The 15,548-nt window shown below is 43.0% G+C and overlaps 1 protein-coding gene across 1 annotated transcript in view; it reads left to right on the top strand.

The window, feature by feature from the left end:
• SPTB (spectrin beta, erythrocytic) overlaps positions 1-15,548 on the top strand; it is a 345,456-nt gene continuing 329,908 nt past the window's right edge. Inside the window, exon 1 of the mRNA XM_033951147.1 lies at positions 1-117. The gene's annotated coding sequence lies outside the window, so the exon portion shown is untranslated. The remainder of the gene's footprint in view (positions 118-15,548) is intronic.

The following is a 15,548-nucleotide window of genomic DNA, read 5'->3' as shown; positions in this document are numbered from 1 at the left end:
CAACTGTAAGGAGAGGCTCTCTGCGTGAGAGGCTTTCATTTCTTCAGTTGCTGGTGTATCGGGCTCTGTTTCTTTCTCTTTGTGCTTCAAGTTTGGACTTTCCAACCCAAGTCAGGGGTAAGCATGTTCTCTGCTCTTGGATAATAGGATAAGAGGAATAATTTCTTCTTGTGGGTAGTGCTGTACTCGGGTACTTTCTAGGCTGTATAAACTGCACTGTCAAAAAAGTTTATATTCACTAGAAAATATATTTATTGCTTGCTTGCTGTTTCTATTTTGGATAAGGGTTCTGCTTCAATTCCATTATCTAGTACAAAGTGCCATTCATTTTTAACATTTAGGGCTCCTTTTACGAAGCCGTGTTAACGGCTTTATCGCACACAACTTTTTAGCGCGCGCTAACCACCGCGCTAGCTGAAAAACTACCGCCTGCTCAAGAGGAAGTGGTAGTGGCTAGCGCGGCCGGCAAATTAGCATGCGCTATTACTGCGTTAAACCGCTAACGCGGCTTCGTAAAAGGAGCCCGTAGAAGTCAATTTTCAAAATGACAGACAAAACACTGTTCCTGGAGGAGGGGTGGGCTGTTTAGATTGTGGGAGGAAGGTAATGCACATAGATTACATTCTGAAATCTGTGACTGTTATTTCCCTGCAAAACATACCTGCAGGAAAAAAAACATGGCAAATATCTGCAAATACTTGGGTTGCAAACTGATAAGCGCACACGTACGTTTTCAGTGAAGGTTGGGACAAAACACATGGCTGGAAAGTACCGTACATGTGGACTGTTTTCATGTGGACAATTTGGAGATCACACCCTTAGGATCAGATTTACTGATGTATGCTTCCACATTAGCGCCCATTATTAGTAAATATGCCGCTTTGTATAAAATAGGAATTAAGCTAAATAACTGGGAATTACGGTGTGTAAATCAAATATGGTAGCTCCTCATATTTTGTACAATCTTGAACAGTTGTACAGTAGCAAAATAATTGGACAGGATTGAGTACTTCCTCGGAGAAGAGAAACTTTATTTCTTGATAGAATGAGGTTCCAGAAGTTACTGAGTTGTATCTGTTTTGTGCTACTATTGCTTGGAAATTTGGGAACCTTTTTATTCAGTAGCATGCCTGTGTTGGTTGCCACCTGGGGCGGAGCACCCCCTCTCCAAGCAGTGGGGGGATGTTTGGAGCAGTCGTGGGGCCACAGCATGGTGGGTGCAGCTATCAGCTGTATAGGTTTCCTGCCCAGGCAAAAGAAGTTACACTTCTACCTCCCCATTTGCGGTTTCCCTACTCGCGATTTCACATAATCGTGATTTTTTTTTTGGGGGGGGGAGGAGGAAAAACAAACAAACATATTTTTGTCTTCCCCCCCGGCATCCCGGCCTTACCTGGTGGTCTAGCTGGTTTTCGGGGCAGGAGCGATCTTCCTATGCTCCTGCCCCCCTGCACGGGGCAGGAGCGTAGGAAGATTGCTTCTGCCCCGAAAACCAGCTAGATTACCAGGTAAGGCCGGGATGCCAGGGGAAGGCGGAAGGGAGGTGGGGGTGGGTCAGAGCCGGATATTCACGGTTTTTCACCATTCGCCATCTGGCTCTGCCCCTATCCCCCGCGAATAACGAGGTAGAAGAGTAATGTCAGAGGAGGGCGCAGCAGAGTCGATGGCTGTGAACACCAGACCATGGCTCTGCAGCTTCTCCCTGCACCCCCTTACTGACTGCAACTGAGGAGGACAGCCCCCCACGTCCCACCCTTGGTATGCCACTGCTTTTACTAAAGGGCATTAAACCTTAACACCAAGATTCTATATAGGTAGCCCAAACTTGGGCATTGGAATTTGCACATGGATCTGAGATCTGTGTGCAACTTAATAAGGAAATGGGCACCAATTGGTCACTTTATTGATACTAACTGGTGCTTGATTGATGTTGTGCACAGATCTCCTCTGCACATTATTCTATAACTTAGGCCCTCTTCTACGAAACTGCGGTAGCAGTTTTTAGGATGGTGAGCCGCGCTGAATGGCCCGTGCTGCTACCGACACTCATAGAGTTCCTATGAGCGTCGGGAGCAGCGAGGGCCATTCAGCGCGGCACTCTGCGCTAAAAACTGCTATCGCAGTTTCGTAGAAGAAGGGGTTGGTGTCTAACATCTCCTGCACACAACCCAAAGGGTGACATGGACCTAGGCAGATCATGGACATTCCCAAAAGTTAAATACCAAGTTATAGAATAATGTTGATTTGTGCCTAACATTGAGCTTAAAGTCCAGCACCCAAAGTTAGTTGCAACCCACATGCTATGTCAGTATAAACATAGAAACATAGAAAGATGACGGCACAAAAGGGCTACAGCCCATCAAGTCTGCCCACTCTACTGACCCACCCCATTAAGTCTGAGTGCTGATGACTTAGATCCTAAGCTCGACCCTCGTAGGGATCCCACGTGGATGTCCCATCTATTCTTAAAGTCGAGCACGCTGGTGGCCTTGATCACCTGCACCGGAAGTTTGTTCCAATGATCCACCACCCTTTTTGTGAAGAAGTACTTCCTGGTGTCACCACTAAATTTCCCTCCTCTGAGTTTAAGCGGGTGCCCCCTTGTGACCGAGGGTCCCTTGGGTACGAATATGTCGTTTTCCACCTCGCCTCGACCTGTGATGTATTTAAATGTCTCAATCATGTCACCCCTTTCCCTGCGCTCCTCTAGAGTATAGAGCTGCAATTTGCCCAGTCTTTCTTCGTATGAGAGACCCTTGAGTCCGGAGACCATTCTAGTGGCCATCCGCTGGACCGACTCGGCTCGAAGCACATCTTTACGGTAATGTGGCCTCCAGACTTGCACACAGTATTCCAGATGAGGTCTCACCATGGATCTGTAAAGTGGCATTATGACTTCAGGTTTGCGGCTGACGAAGCTTCTCTTGATACATCCCATCATTTGCCTTGCCTTGGATGAGGCCTTCTCTACTTGTTTGGCAGCCTTCATGTCTGCAATGATGATTACTCCCAAGTCCCATTCTTCTGAAGTCCTAGCTAGTGCTACTCCATTCAAGGTGTATGTTCTGCATGGATTTCTGCTGCCAAGATGCATGACCTTACACTTCTTTGCGTTGAAGCCCAGCTGCCATGTCGAGGACCAGTTTTCCAACGTGATCAGATCTTGTGTCATACTATCCTTGAGATTGCTTTCACTTACTATATTACACAGTTTGGCGTTTTCGGCGAACAGCGCTACTTTACCCTGAAGCCCCCGAGTCAAGTCCCCTATGAATATGTTGAAAAGGGATGGTCCCAGGACTGATCCCTGCGGCACTCCGCTAGTCACCTCCGATGTCTCAGAGAGGGTGCCGTTGACCACCACCCTCTGAAGTCTTCCACTCAGCCAATCATTGACCCATGCAGTTAGTTTCTCACCCAACCCCATCGATTTCATCTTGTTTAATAGTCTACGGTGCGGGATACTGTCAAAAGCCTTACTGAAATCCAAGTACACTATGTCTAGAGACTCTCCCGAGTCTAGCTTTCCTGTCACCCAGTCAAAGAAGCTGATAAGATTGGATTGGCATGACCTGCCCCTAGTGAATCCATGTTGACAGGGATCCCTCAGATTTCCCTCATCCAATATCGTGTCTAATTTACCTTTAAATAGAGTTTCCATGAGTTTACACACTATTGATGTGAGACTCACTGGCCTGTAATTCGCAGCCTCTGCTCTGCAACCCTTTTTGTGCAGAGGAACAACGTTGGCTGTTTTCCAGTCTAGGGGGACTCTCCCCGTATCTAGGGAGAGATTGAAGAGCATGGCTAACGGTTTCGCCAGAACATCGCATAGCTCTCTGAGCACTCTTGGGTGCAAATTATCCGGTCCCATGGCTTTGTTCACCTTGAGTCTTGACAGTTCTCTGTAAACATCAGTTGGTGTGAACTCAAAATTCTGAAATGGGTCTTCCATGCTTTGCTTTGCTTCCAGCCGTGGCCCGTGCCCTGGTGCCTCGCAGGTGAAGACTGAACAGAAGTAATCATTCAGTAGTTTGGCCTTATCGGAATCTGTTTCCACATAGTTCCCTTCTGGCGTTCTAAGGCGTAATATCCCGTTTGTGTTCTTTTTCCTGTCGCTAATGTACCTGAAGAAGGATTTGTCCCCTTTCTTAATGTTCTTCGCTAGAGTTTCTTCCATTCGAAGTTTGGCCTCCCTGACTGCTGTTTTGACCGCTGCAGACTTTGACAAAGTCTATGATAAAGGTTGAATGCCCTTTATAGAATTGGGGGTACAGGGCTGATCTTTCAACACTTAACTTTCAGTTCTCTATATAGGATTTCCCTATTAATATAGCTTAAAGTGGTTGAGGTATTTTGCCAGCATTGGGTACGCTATCATGCACATTATGTAATTAAAAAAAAATATTTTTATGGGGGGGCTGGGCCATGGTCAGAGAAAGGGCAGAAGCATTAATCAACTTGCACATTATGATTAGTGCAGGTTAACTGGTTAACACAGACTTAACTGAATAGGAGGGTGGTAAGTGCTTCTACATTAATTCTCAGCAAGTACCATGTGCCCTGCAAATTTTTTTAAAAAAATAGTTCTGTGTTAAATCTGGGCTTATTGAATATGAAAGTTCCATGTTAGGATGCATTATAGTAATTCTCTTCTCAATGGACTCCCCCAAAAAGAACTTCGGCGGCTGCAACTTATTCAAAATACTGCTATTAAACTCATTTACAATGTTGGCAAATATGAACATGTCACTCCTCTTTTTAAAGAGGCTCATTGGCTCCCCGTCACTCATCGGATACTTTATAAAATCATACTACTTACTTTCAAAATCAAACAATCTCACCTGCCCCTGTTTTTAGATAAACTTCTAATCCCCCAAAGTTCTTCTCGTTCTTTAAGATCATCTGATCAAAAACTCCTTTTCATTCCTTCTCTAAAAGAATCTTTCTACACCAGGACTACTAACTTTGCCATAACTGCACCCACATTGTGGAACTCTCTCCCCCAATTTCTTCGGGACGAAATCCAATTACCAAAATTTAAGACTCTCCTTAAAACTTACCTATTTAAAGATGCCTATGCCAAATCTTAATCTTTTTTTTTTTTTTTTTTTTTGTCCACTTGTTGATTTCTTCTTCAATCTAATTATCATTCTCTCAGCATATTTCTCATACCAGGCACCCCCGCCCCCCATGTTTTATCCCTTCCCTCTATCTCATTTCTTCTAAGATTATGTAACTTTTTCCCAACCTTCCCAATTACCCTCACTGTCAGGTTTGTCCATACGTTCTAAATGTTTCTATTTTTTCTTTCTCACTAATCTCTCCCAACACATCTAAATACTTCTTTCTTTTCTATCTAGATTTTATTGTTAACCGGTCAGATATTTGTTTTATGATCGGGTTATAAAAAACCAATAAACTTGAAACTTGAAACATTAAACCCAGATTTCAGTGTACTTAAGTAAAAGAGCTGGGCTGGGATAATATTTTAGAGGTATTGTTTCCCTACTTTCCTCAATTGCAATGTATCCGCAATAGAGGAAACCGTGTGCCACACTGAGCTTCCCGATGTGCCACAAGACATCAGCAAGGAGGAGCTGCACCAGCTGACTGCCTACAGGACATGCCTCTCGTGGCGATAGGCACGTCCTGTGGGCAATCAGCTGGTGCCTCTGTTCCTCGTCAGCATCTCTCCTCCTCTTCCAGCATCCCTCTACCCCCCCCCCACCCCCCACTGGCAGCTCGGGACCTTGTCTGGAGGGCAGCTCAGGACCTCGTCTGGAGGACCTCTGTGCATGCTGTGGCCCCAAGATTAGTGTTCTGGAAAGTTTGCGAGGCACTCCTCTGTTGTATAAGAGCTGGGTGCAGCAGTGATGAATGAGTAATAGTAGTATGTTTTTATTTTGTGGAGGAGTAGCCTAATGGTTAGTGCAGAGGGCTTTGATCCTGGCAAACTGGGTTTGATTCCCACTGCAGCTCCTTGTGACCTTGGACAAGTCAGTTCTCCGTTGCCCCATTTACAAAAACTTAGAAATTTTGAGCCCACTAGTGTCCGTACCTGTATATAATGTGTACAGCACTGTATATGTCTAGTAGCATTATAGAAATGATTAGTAGTAATGAGTCAATTATAAACAACTTCCCTGTCATTAATAAGGATATGTAGTTACAATGATTATTAGGGGTATTTTCAAAACACAAAAACGTCCAACAATCATCACTTGGACATTTTTCTCTGCAACTTAGACATTGTGTGGGGCATTTGCCCTCCAAAACATCAAACTCAGAAAGAGGTGTGTTTTGGGTGGGCTATGGGCCGGGTTAAACTTAAGATGTTTTGTGGTGATATTGTACCTTTTGCAGGGTGCCCTAGATCAGGGGTAGACAATTCTGGTTCTCAAGAGCCACAGGCAGGTCAGGTTTTCAGGATATCCACAATGAAAATGTATGAGATGGATTTGCATGCACTTCCTCCTTGAGATGCATGTCTATCTCTGAAAACCTGACTGTGGCTCTTTAGGACCAGAATTGCCTATCCCTGCCCTAGATGGAACTTAGATGTTCTGAGTTAGATCTATTTTAGAAGCGTCTAAATGCCAAAATGGTACCTAAACTGACCAGATGACCAAAGAAAGGATTAAGTAATGACCCCTTACACTCTCCACTCCCACCTCCTATGTGGCCAGTCCATTACAATGCTGGCCCTTCTCATGTCTAAATGGTGCCTATTTAGACATTTCTAATTTGGACTTTTTTGGGGGGGTTAGTTTTTGGGTGCAGCAGTCAGTTCTATCGGTCCCCTGCCCTGGAAAAAGAAGTTAATGTCAGAGGAGGGGGCAGCAGAGTCGGTGACAGTGAACACCAAACCATGGCCCTGCAGCTTCTCCCTGCATCCCCTTACTGGCTGAACCTGTGGAGGACTGCCCACCACCACCCCACCCTTTTACTAAAGGGCATTAAACCCTAACTTCCAGATTTTATATATGTTGCCCAAACTTGAGCATTGGAATTGGTGAATAAAGTTAGATGTCCTGGTGGCCTAGACATTTTGGTGGCCAAGACATCCAATTAGGGGATTTTCAGGCAAAAAAAATATTTAGACGTCCTGCTCAAAAATGGCCATTTCACTACCTCCAATTTTGGGCGTTTTGTGGGAAATGTCCAAAATTGGACTTAGATGTCCTATCGAAAATGGCTCTCTGTGAATAGGAGGGAACACTTTGCTGTAGTAAAGACCTCTGTTAGGCTGTGTGTATTTGTTTGGTTTTTTGAACCAGCAGGAGCTAACATGAATTGAAAACAGGACTATATCAATTACATCCTGAGTTTCCCTTTTCTTACTTTTCTCATCTTTCTCACTTTCTCGGTATCCAGCTAGTTGTCATGTTTTAAGCCAGAAGCATTAGGAAATAACATGTTTGCTGCTTTAAGACAGGCCCCCCTACTCACAGTATAAATGGATTTCAGGTTTTATTGCTTGCATTTTCAAAACAATGTGCACTCAACTAGCATAGGTACATTGGCAAGAAAACACCAGACAAAACTCCCAGTGTTTTGAAAGGGAGAACAGAAATAAAGTAAACCCCCCAAAAAAAACAAACAAACCAAAACCCCCATTTTTTTGACTAGCTTTTGAAGGTAATACTACCTTCTTCAGGTCAGAAGTGAGCAAAAAGTGACAACATCAGAATATATAAATGAAACATAAAAGCATTCTAATGGTAGTCTCTCACCCCCACCTAGGGTTACCAGGCCTACCCAGTTCCGCCCGCATCCTGCTCCCAGCCCTGCCTCCCTGGGATACAAAAGGAGGAGCCTAAGGCCCTGATTGGCTCAGATGTCTTAGGCCCCTCCCTGTGTATCCCTCCTGCCAATTTTTTTTTAGGAAGGGGAATGGGGGAGAGGAGGGGTCACTTTGGTGGGGGCCTCATGGGGGTTGTTAGTGCGGGGGGGGGCTTTTGTGGAGGCAGGAGGGAATGGCTGGCATGGGGGTTGCCACGGTAGCTGAAGGGAGTGGGCATCCCTCCTGACTCTATTCTGTTTCCAGGGTGGGTCATCAGGGGGTTTATCGGGGAGGGCATCATCATGGGGAGGGGTGGCATGGCTTTTTTTTTTAATGGGGCAGATATTGTGCATATATAACACACACACATTTGTGACACTAAAAAAAAGCCCCAACAGCTGAGTGGTAGGAGACTGCTTTGGGGCTTCCCCTGCCGCTCAGCTGTTCGGGCTTCCCCAAACTGGCTCTGCGCATATGTTGAAGTCACTCTCAGAGTGACTGACTGGATGGGATTACAGTGAACCTCTGTGCAAATCATTAACATGGAAACTTGTTGGAACATCAATCGCTGTTCCAGAGTCGGCCAAAAAATTGGCCAACAGTGACTCACGTAGTCTTAACGACTATGTTTTGTGTATCTAGCCCTAAATACTCAAAAGTCCTTCTATTTAGAATCTTCACTTGATTCTTTATTTGAAATCTCCACATGACTCTGACTCACCCTTAGTTTACCCCTCTCCTCAAGTCATTTCATTGGCTCCCTATTCATTGCTGCATACAGTTGAAACTCCTCTTACTGACTCATAAGTGCATTCATTCTCCAGCTCCTCAGTATCTTATCTCTCCCTATACTCCTCCCTTGGATCTCCGTTCATCGGGTAAGTCTCTCTTATCTGTACCCTTCTCATTTACTGCCAACTCCATACTCCATCCCTTCTATCTTGCTGCACCATATGCCTGGAAGGACTGCCTGAGTCAGTACGTCAAGCTCCGTCTCTGTCCGTATTCAACTCCAGGCTTAGAGACTGCTTTTAACTCCTAAGTACCAATGTCTGTGAGAAATTCCCTAACCCCTATTTCTCCTGTTTGTCTGTTTTTATTAGATTGTAAGTTCTGTTGAGTAGGGATTGTCTCTTACTTGTTTAATGTACAGCGCTGCAAACATCTGGCAGTGCTATAGAAATGATAAGTAGTAATAGTCGTTGTAGTAATGCATAAAGCTTACACTATCAATGTAGTCTCATAACAATCCAATATTTTCCTGCAACAGGAATAAGTTTATAGTTTGTTGTTCATAAAGGCAGTTTTACAAACAGACAATGTCTTCTATTAAATTGTGTGACCCCCATAGCAATATTCCGTCTAAGCTGTGTGGGTGAAGCTTCACTATCATGTGTTTAATCACTAGTGACAAGTCCTCTGGTGTTCTGCAGTACCTGGTTGTCCCTCTCTATTGAAAAGTTGATACTGATACAGCACCCCTACTGGTAGGAATGTAGGTGGAAGACTTCTGCTCAGCTTAGAGGGAACATTGCCCCCTACACACATAAAAAAGTGCTTTAATAATAATAATTTTATTCTTATATACCGCCATACCGAAAAATTTCTAGGCGGTTCACAACAAGGTAAGCTAATACATGGGATATAAATAAAATACAAATTAGAATAATGGACTTAAAAACAGATAAAGACAGAAAGCATTTACAATATAATGCAGAAAATACCGGCACGGCAGGGAAAGAAGTAATACATAGAACAGATAAAATACATCAAGTTGAATATAAGGAACTTGATTGAAAAAATGAAGCAGAATGCATTAAGATATCAGCCTATCAAAGAGTTGAGTCTTTAACAATTTTCTAAAATCAAGATAGGAAGAGACCTCTAACATAATTTTTCCAAGCCATACATTCAATTTAGCGGCTTAATGAGCTCTCCAGGAGCAGAACAGAGGCGAGGTTGCTCTTTATACATATATTTTACAAAATGTACCTGTACATTCTAGTTTAACACCTTCTTTGGAAGGGGTGTGTATGTATGCATCAGCATTTATGTGCTTTAATAAAATAAGCACCTTTTCACACTTCTCACATAGGTGTCCTGCTATATAATCAGGACATCTTGGCTATGAAAATCAGTCAGAATTATGTTAATCAGGTTTTTTTTATTCCACCTTTACCTATTCTGTTCAACATTGGATTACATGACAAGAGGTTGGGCCAGTTACCTAGGAAGTTACAATGGACAGTTTGACACGGACATTCAATAGAGTTGCTAGTACAGGTAGATCAGTACAGTTAGGTCATGGATACAAATACATAGAAACATGATGGCAGATAAAGGCCAAATGGCCCATCCGGTCTGCCCATCCACAGTAACCATTATCTCTTCCTCTCTCAAAGAGATCCCACGTGCCTCTATCCCAGGCTTTCTTGAAATCAGACACAGTCTCTTTCTCCACCACCTCTACCTTAGATTACTCCTATAGTTACAAGTCCAAGTAGGTCATCATTGCCTCATCATCTCAACATGTGTCAGAATTATGTAGGCTAAAACGTAGATGTGGAGAACACCAGTTAGGCCTATTACTATGTAGGTCAATTCTGTAATTGGGCACCTGTATTCAAGTGCCCCTTGTGTATATAACTGTACAGAATACCAGCATTTTCACAGGTTAAGTGAACACTTATGCAAGGTGAATAAGCACTATTCTGTAAGGGTGCATGTAAGTGGCATAGCATGTAAATCTAAGGGGCATTCACATGGGAAGAACAAGGATGGGCCATGGGCAAGGCTGCCACTTATGTATACAAGTAACAGAATACTGTAAGTTACACATTCCTTTGCCACATACACATGCACAGTGTAACTATGGGTATGGAAATGTAAGGCGTCCTGATGCCTGGTTCCACTAGCACTCTGTAATGAAATCTAGGGATCTAGATGCCACTATAGAATGGGCTCTCTCCATGGGGCATGGGGTACCTATAAGGAGATACTCACTTATCCTCCAAATGCTGTATCTGGCACCTTATGTTGTGTGTGCAAATTGGTAAGCACAGTTGATTTGCGCCCACAACTTAATTGTTTAACAAGTCTAATTGGCGCTGATAATTGGCAATTAATACCTCATAATTGATACTAATTGGCACTAATTAAAAGTTATGTGCATGACTTGGTAGGTGTATTCTATATAGTTCTACATGCAAGTTCTAGTGTGCAATTCTGAAAAACAGGCATGGCCAGGTGAGGAGCATGGGCAGATCATGGGCGTTCCTAGAGTTTATTCCTCCTGCTATAGAATACGCCCGATATGTGCACAAGTTAGGCACAGGGATTTAGGCCTAGTTTGGGCCTAAATGGGTGCACCTAAAAGTTGTGATATGCATTGATTCTTAGCACTATTCTTATGGCACTGTGGCTGTCTGAGGAGTTTAATTCTTGTGGGTGACTGTATTATATTGATCCCACCAATGGCATATTCTTAAGGTGCGTGTACCTTTTATAGAATCATGCTATTCTAGTCGGTGACAATTTTTTGGGGTGCCATATGTAGGATATGGCTCTTAAGAAAATTGTTTCCCCCCCCCCCACACACAACTCTTTATATTTCTGTGCAATATTTATCAGATGACCCATGATTTTGTGAAAAATATATCACCCTAAAATATGTTAACACCAATGCTTTGAAATTAAATGTATATGGTGTCAAGGCAAAGTTTCAGAAGTCTCAAAACATTACATTTATCATGTCACAGATTGGCACCAACTGTTAGGAAAACAGACTGTTTCAAGGAATGAGAAATGTAGCTTTAGATTTGACCTTTGAATATTAAGTTCCCCCTCAAATGCCTGGCAAGCCAGTGCTTATAAGATGATGGCATTGGCAGAATCATATATCACATACTCACACATGTCACATAAATAAATAAATACAAATACATACTGTAGTTTCCAATAAAGAGATGCCTGAATCCTTCATATACCTTCCAGATGGGCTCTGATTGCATCTGTGGTCTTTACTAGAACTATACAAATATACCACTTTGTGAATGTAAGATAAAATAACACATTTGGAGGAAAATGTATGTCAGATTTTAGTTAAAGCCTGTATCAAAAAGTTTGGGTGAATTTGATAAAATCTGCAGAATTTCACTAATATTTGTAAGGAGGTGTACCTATAAAAATTCAGCCATTAGTGGGCTTCTCAACTTTTCAGTGACAACTCTTCTATGTCTCCCACACTGTTGCTGAAACAGCTGATGCTGGCACTGTGGCTGTCTGAGGAGTTTAATTCTTGTGGGTGACCGTATTATATTGATCCCACCAATGGCATAGCAAGATGGCTGATTTGGGGGGGAGAGCCCTGAGCCCCCCCCCCCCACCCGGCAATGCCACTGGATCATATAGTCATGGGCTGATAAGATCATTGTGAAAATCCAGCACCTGCAGTGCACAGTTTTGTAGATATACTTAATAAACACATTTCATAAATGCATAATGATTGTCCAGACTACATATATATATATATATATATATATATATATATATATATATATATATATATATAAGTAAAGGCTTTTATATTTTAGACCTCAGCAGTGCACCCAGGAAACAAATGTATCACTGAACTTAAAGCACTACACCATCTTCATCAGTTGTTCAAATGCTATTATATAAACATATTATTTTTAAATATCTTTTATCCTTTACTTTATCTTTACAAAACTGTTTTAAAGACTTAGCTTTATGTCGGCAGGGACTTCTTCCAATATGTTTCGCCAACTGGCATTTTCAAGGAAACATCCTCTTTTGAAGAACCGTTCCTCTAGACTACATATGTTTTACTTTAAATAATATGTAGTCTAACTGACGGATGCTTGCATCCCTTTTAATCTGTCCCACTGTTCCCTCTCCATCCAACATTTCTCCCTCTTATATTTCTCTTCCCCATGCATCTCTACCGCACTCTTCTCCCAACACCTTGTCCAACAATTTTCTCCCTCCCTATGACCAACAATTCTCTTTTCTTCCTTTCCCCATATGCACATCACTTTCCTTTTCACTCACACACCTCAATTCTCTCGTTCTATTCCCTCCCCACCTCAGCATCTCTTTCCCTCCCTTCTTCTATCCAATGTCCCAAGTTTTTGTGTCCCCCTCCTCCCTCCCTTCTTTGTCCCAAGTTCATGTCCCCTCCATTCCTTCTGTATCCAAATGCACTTCCCCCTTCCTTTCTGTGTCCCAAGTTCATGCCCCCTCTTTCCTTCCTTCTAGTCTTTGTCCCAAGTTCATGCCCCCTCTCCCTCTATCTTGTCTCAACATGCATGCGTGCTTACTTGCTCCCTCCCTCCCTTCTGTGTCCCAAGTTCATGCCCCCCTTCCGCGGGGGGCATGAACTTGCTTCTTCACAAAGCCAAGGGCAGCGGTTCCTATATGCTGCACATGGCTGATCCAAAAGCCTTCCCTCTGATGTCAGCTTCTGGGTCAACTGTGGACAGCATACAGGAAACACTGCAAGCAGCTTTGTGAAGAAGCAAGTGCGGCTGGAAGGCAGGAAGAAGGAGGTGCTGCTTGGACAAGCGAGGTAACACACCTATGGGAGCCCATAAAGAAGTGCCTCTATCCCTGTTGGATCCCCATGACCCCGTAGGGGATCCCCACAGACCCAGGGGAGAACCCTGCAGAATCCCAGTGGATTTCACCGGATTCTTGTTGGCCATTCCCATGCAGCTCTCTAGCTTCTACCACCTCTACCAGGAGACTATTCCACGCATCTACCACCCTTTCTGTAAAAGAGTATTTCCTTAGATTACTCCTGAGCCTATCACCTCTTAACTTCATACTATGCCCTCTCATTCCAGAGTTACCTTTCAAATGAAAGAGACTCACCTCATGAGCATTTATGCCTCGTAGGGACTTAAACATCTCTTTCATATCTCCCCTTACCCACCTTTCCTCCAAAGTATACATATCGAAATCTTTAAGTTTGTCCACCAGCCACCCTCCTCTGGACCGACTCCATCTTATTTATATCTTTATGAAGGTGTGGTCTCTAGAATTATGCACAATATTCTAAATGAGGTCTCACCTTTTCAACCTGTTTGGCCACCTTTAGATCATCACATACTAACACACCCAAGTCCCATTCCTCTTGTGTACATAAAAATTCTTTACCCCCTCGGGTTTTTGCATGGCCTTGTATTTCTCAGCATTAAATCTTAGCTGCCAAATTTCAGACTGTTTCTCAAGCTTCACTAGGTCCTTCCTCGTGTAATTCACAGCATCAGGACCCAATATAATAGTTTTAGTGCTTCTTTTTAATAGGTAGGGTCTAGGTATATGTATAAGTGCTAGGGGTATTTTGTGTGTGTGTGTGGAGGAGGAGGGGTGAGGTATTATTGTATTATTTCACAGTGTTCTTGGCAGGGGAGAGAATCTGTGTCATTGTTACTGAAATGACACTAGAACTGAACTTTTTTTTCATATGGCAGGATGTACAGGGAACTATCCTACTTCTGCTCCATCCCAGTTGTTTGGGGCTGGGGTAGGGGAGAATTTGTAAATACACTATTTGTAGAGCTGAAGGCACAGGATTATATATTGTCTTGATTCTTGAATATAGTGCAACATCATTCTTGAGCCAGGGTTTCACGGTATGAGCTCTGATTTACTGCTAGAGCTCTTTTCTTAATACTGTACTTGCATTGTATCAAACAGTTTCTTTCTAGAGTTTTATAGTGTAATAAAAATCAAGATGAACTTGAATCAGAGCAGTGCTACCCAAACACCTGGGTCTATCTATATATCTTTATTTCCCATTTTCTTGCCTCTGATTGCATTTCTTAATTCTTGATTCTCTATTCCAGAATAGTCCATTGGTATTGGCGTCTATCAGTAATGCTTTTCTTATGGTTTCCTCCTTTTTAACTATGCCTTTTTAACATCAAGCTACGTATTTATTGGTTAATTTGCAAATGTCACATACGAATGAATGATTAGAGTTTCTAAAATTTGTGCAAAAGAATGGCATTAAAGGGGGAATTACAAAGCTGCAATTAACTTTCAGGACCTTGGTCCATACCCCTCTCCCCATTATTAATTAAATTCCACAATTACGACCACCCCAACACCACTGCCTGCAAAACAATCCTAAGAAAATGAATGGATAAACGCAGATGCTGATTTTTTTTTTTTGATTTTGTGCAGCTGACAAGACCTATCATCTTCTTAGACTGCAGCTGTTCTTTGCCACCCCCAAGAAGCCAGCCTTCCCAGAACAAGCCTGTAAAAAAATGCATAACTGGATATCATAACTAAATATCTATGTGTCGATCGGTCTGTCTATCTATCTGTACACATATGCACATAGATAATGAGGACCATTTCCAAAATCCATTTAGCAGGGTCAGTGGGCTATTTGGAAACAGACCACGTTCCTTGTAGACTAAGGTACACACTTTCTGATAGTGAATGTATTTGATCGTCAGGACTATTGCCTTGCGTTGACTACAGCTGCTTTCCACTGCTTTCCTCAAAACAGCCCCCCTAGGCAACTGCCTAAGTTGCCTAATGGTTAAAGCCAGCCCCGGTGTTAAGGCCTGCAGCTGTCACTGGCATGTTCAGTTTTGGCAGCACCTCAGCATTGCACAGTCCTTATCATAAGCAGGCATGTAATCTCTAGGCCACCATGCAGAGGACATGCCCCACCCCCAGTGGAAAGGAAAGATATCCGATAACCGTGTTCATCTGGCCAGGCTAT

This window comes from Geotrypetes seraphini, chromosome 7, assembly GCF_902459505.1.
Source record: "Geotrypetes seraphini chromosome 7, aGeoSer1.1, whole genome shotgun sequence".
In the NCBI taxonomy this organism is placed as follows: Eukaryota; Metazoa; Chordata; class Amphibia; order Gymnophiona; family Dermophiidae; genus Geotrypetes; species Geotrypetes seraphini.
The sequence above is the reverse complement of the archived record's forward strand: the minus strand, read 5'-3'. Positions and strand labels throughout refer to the sequence as shown.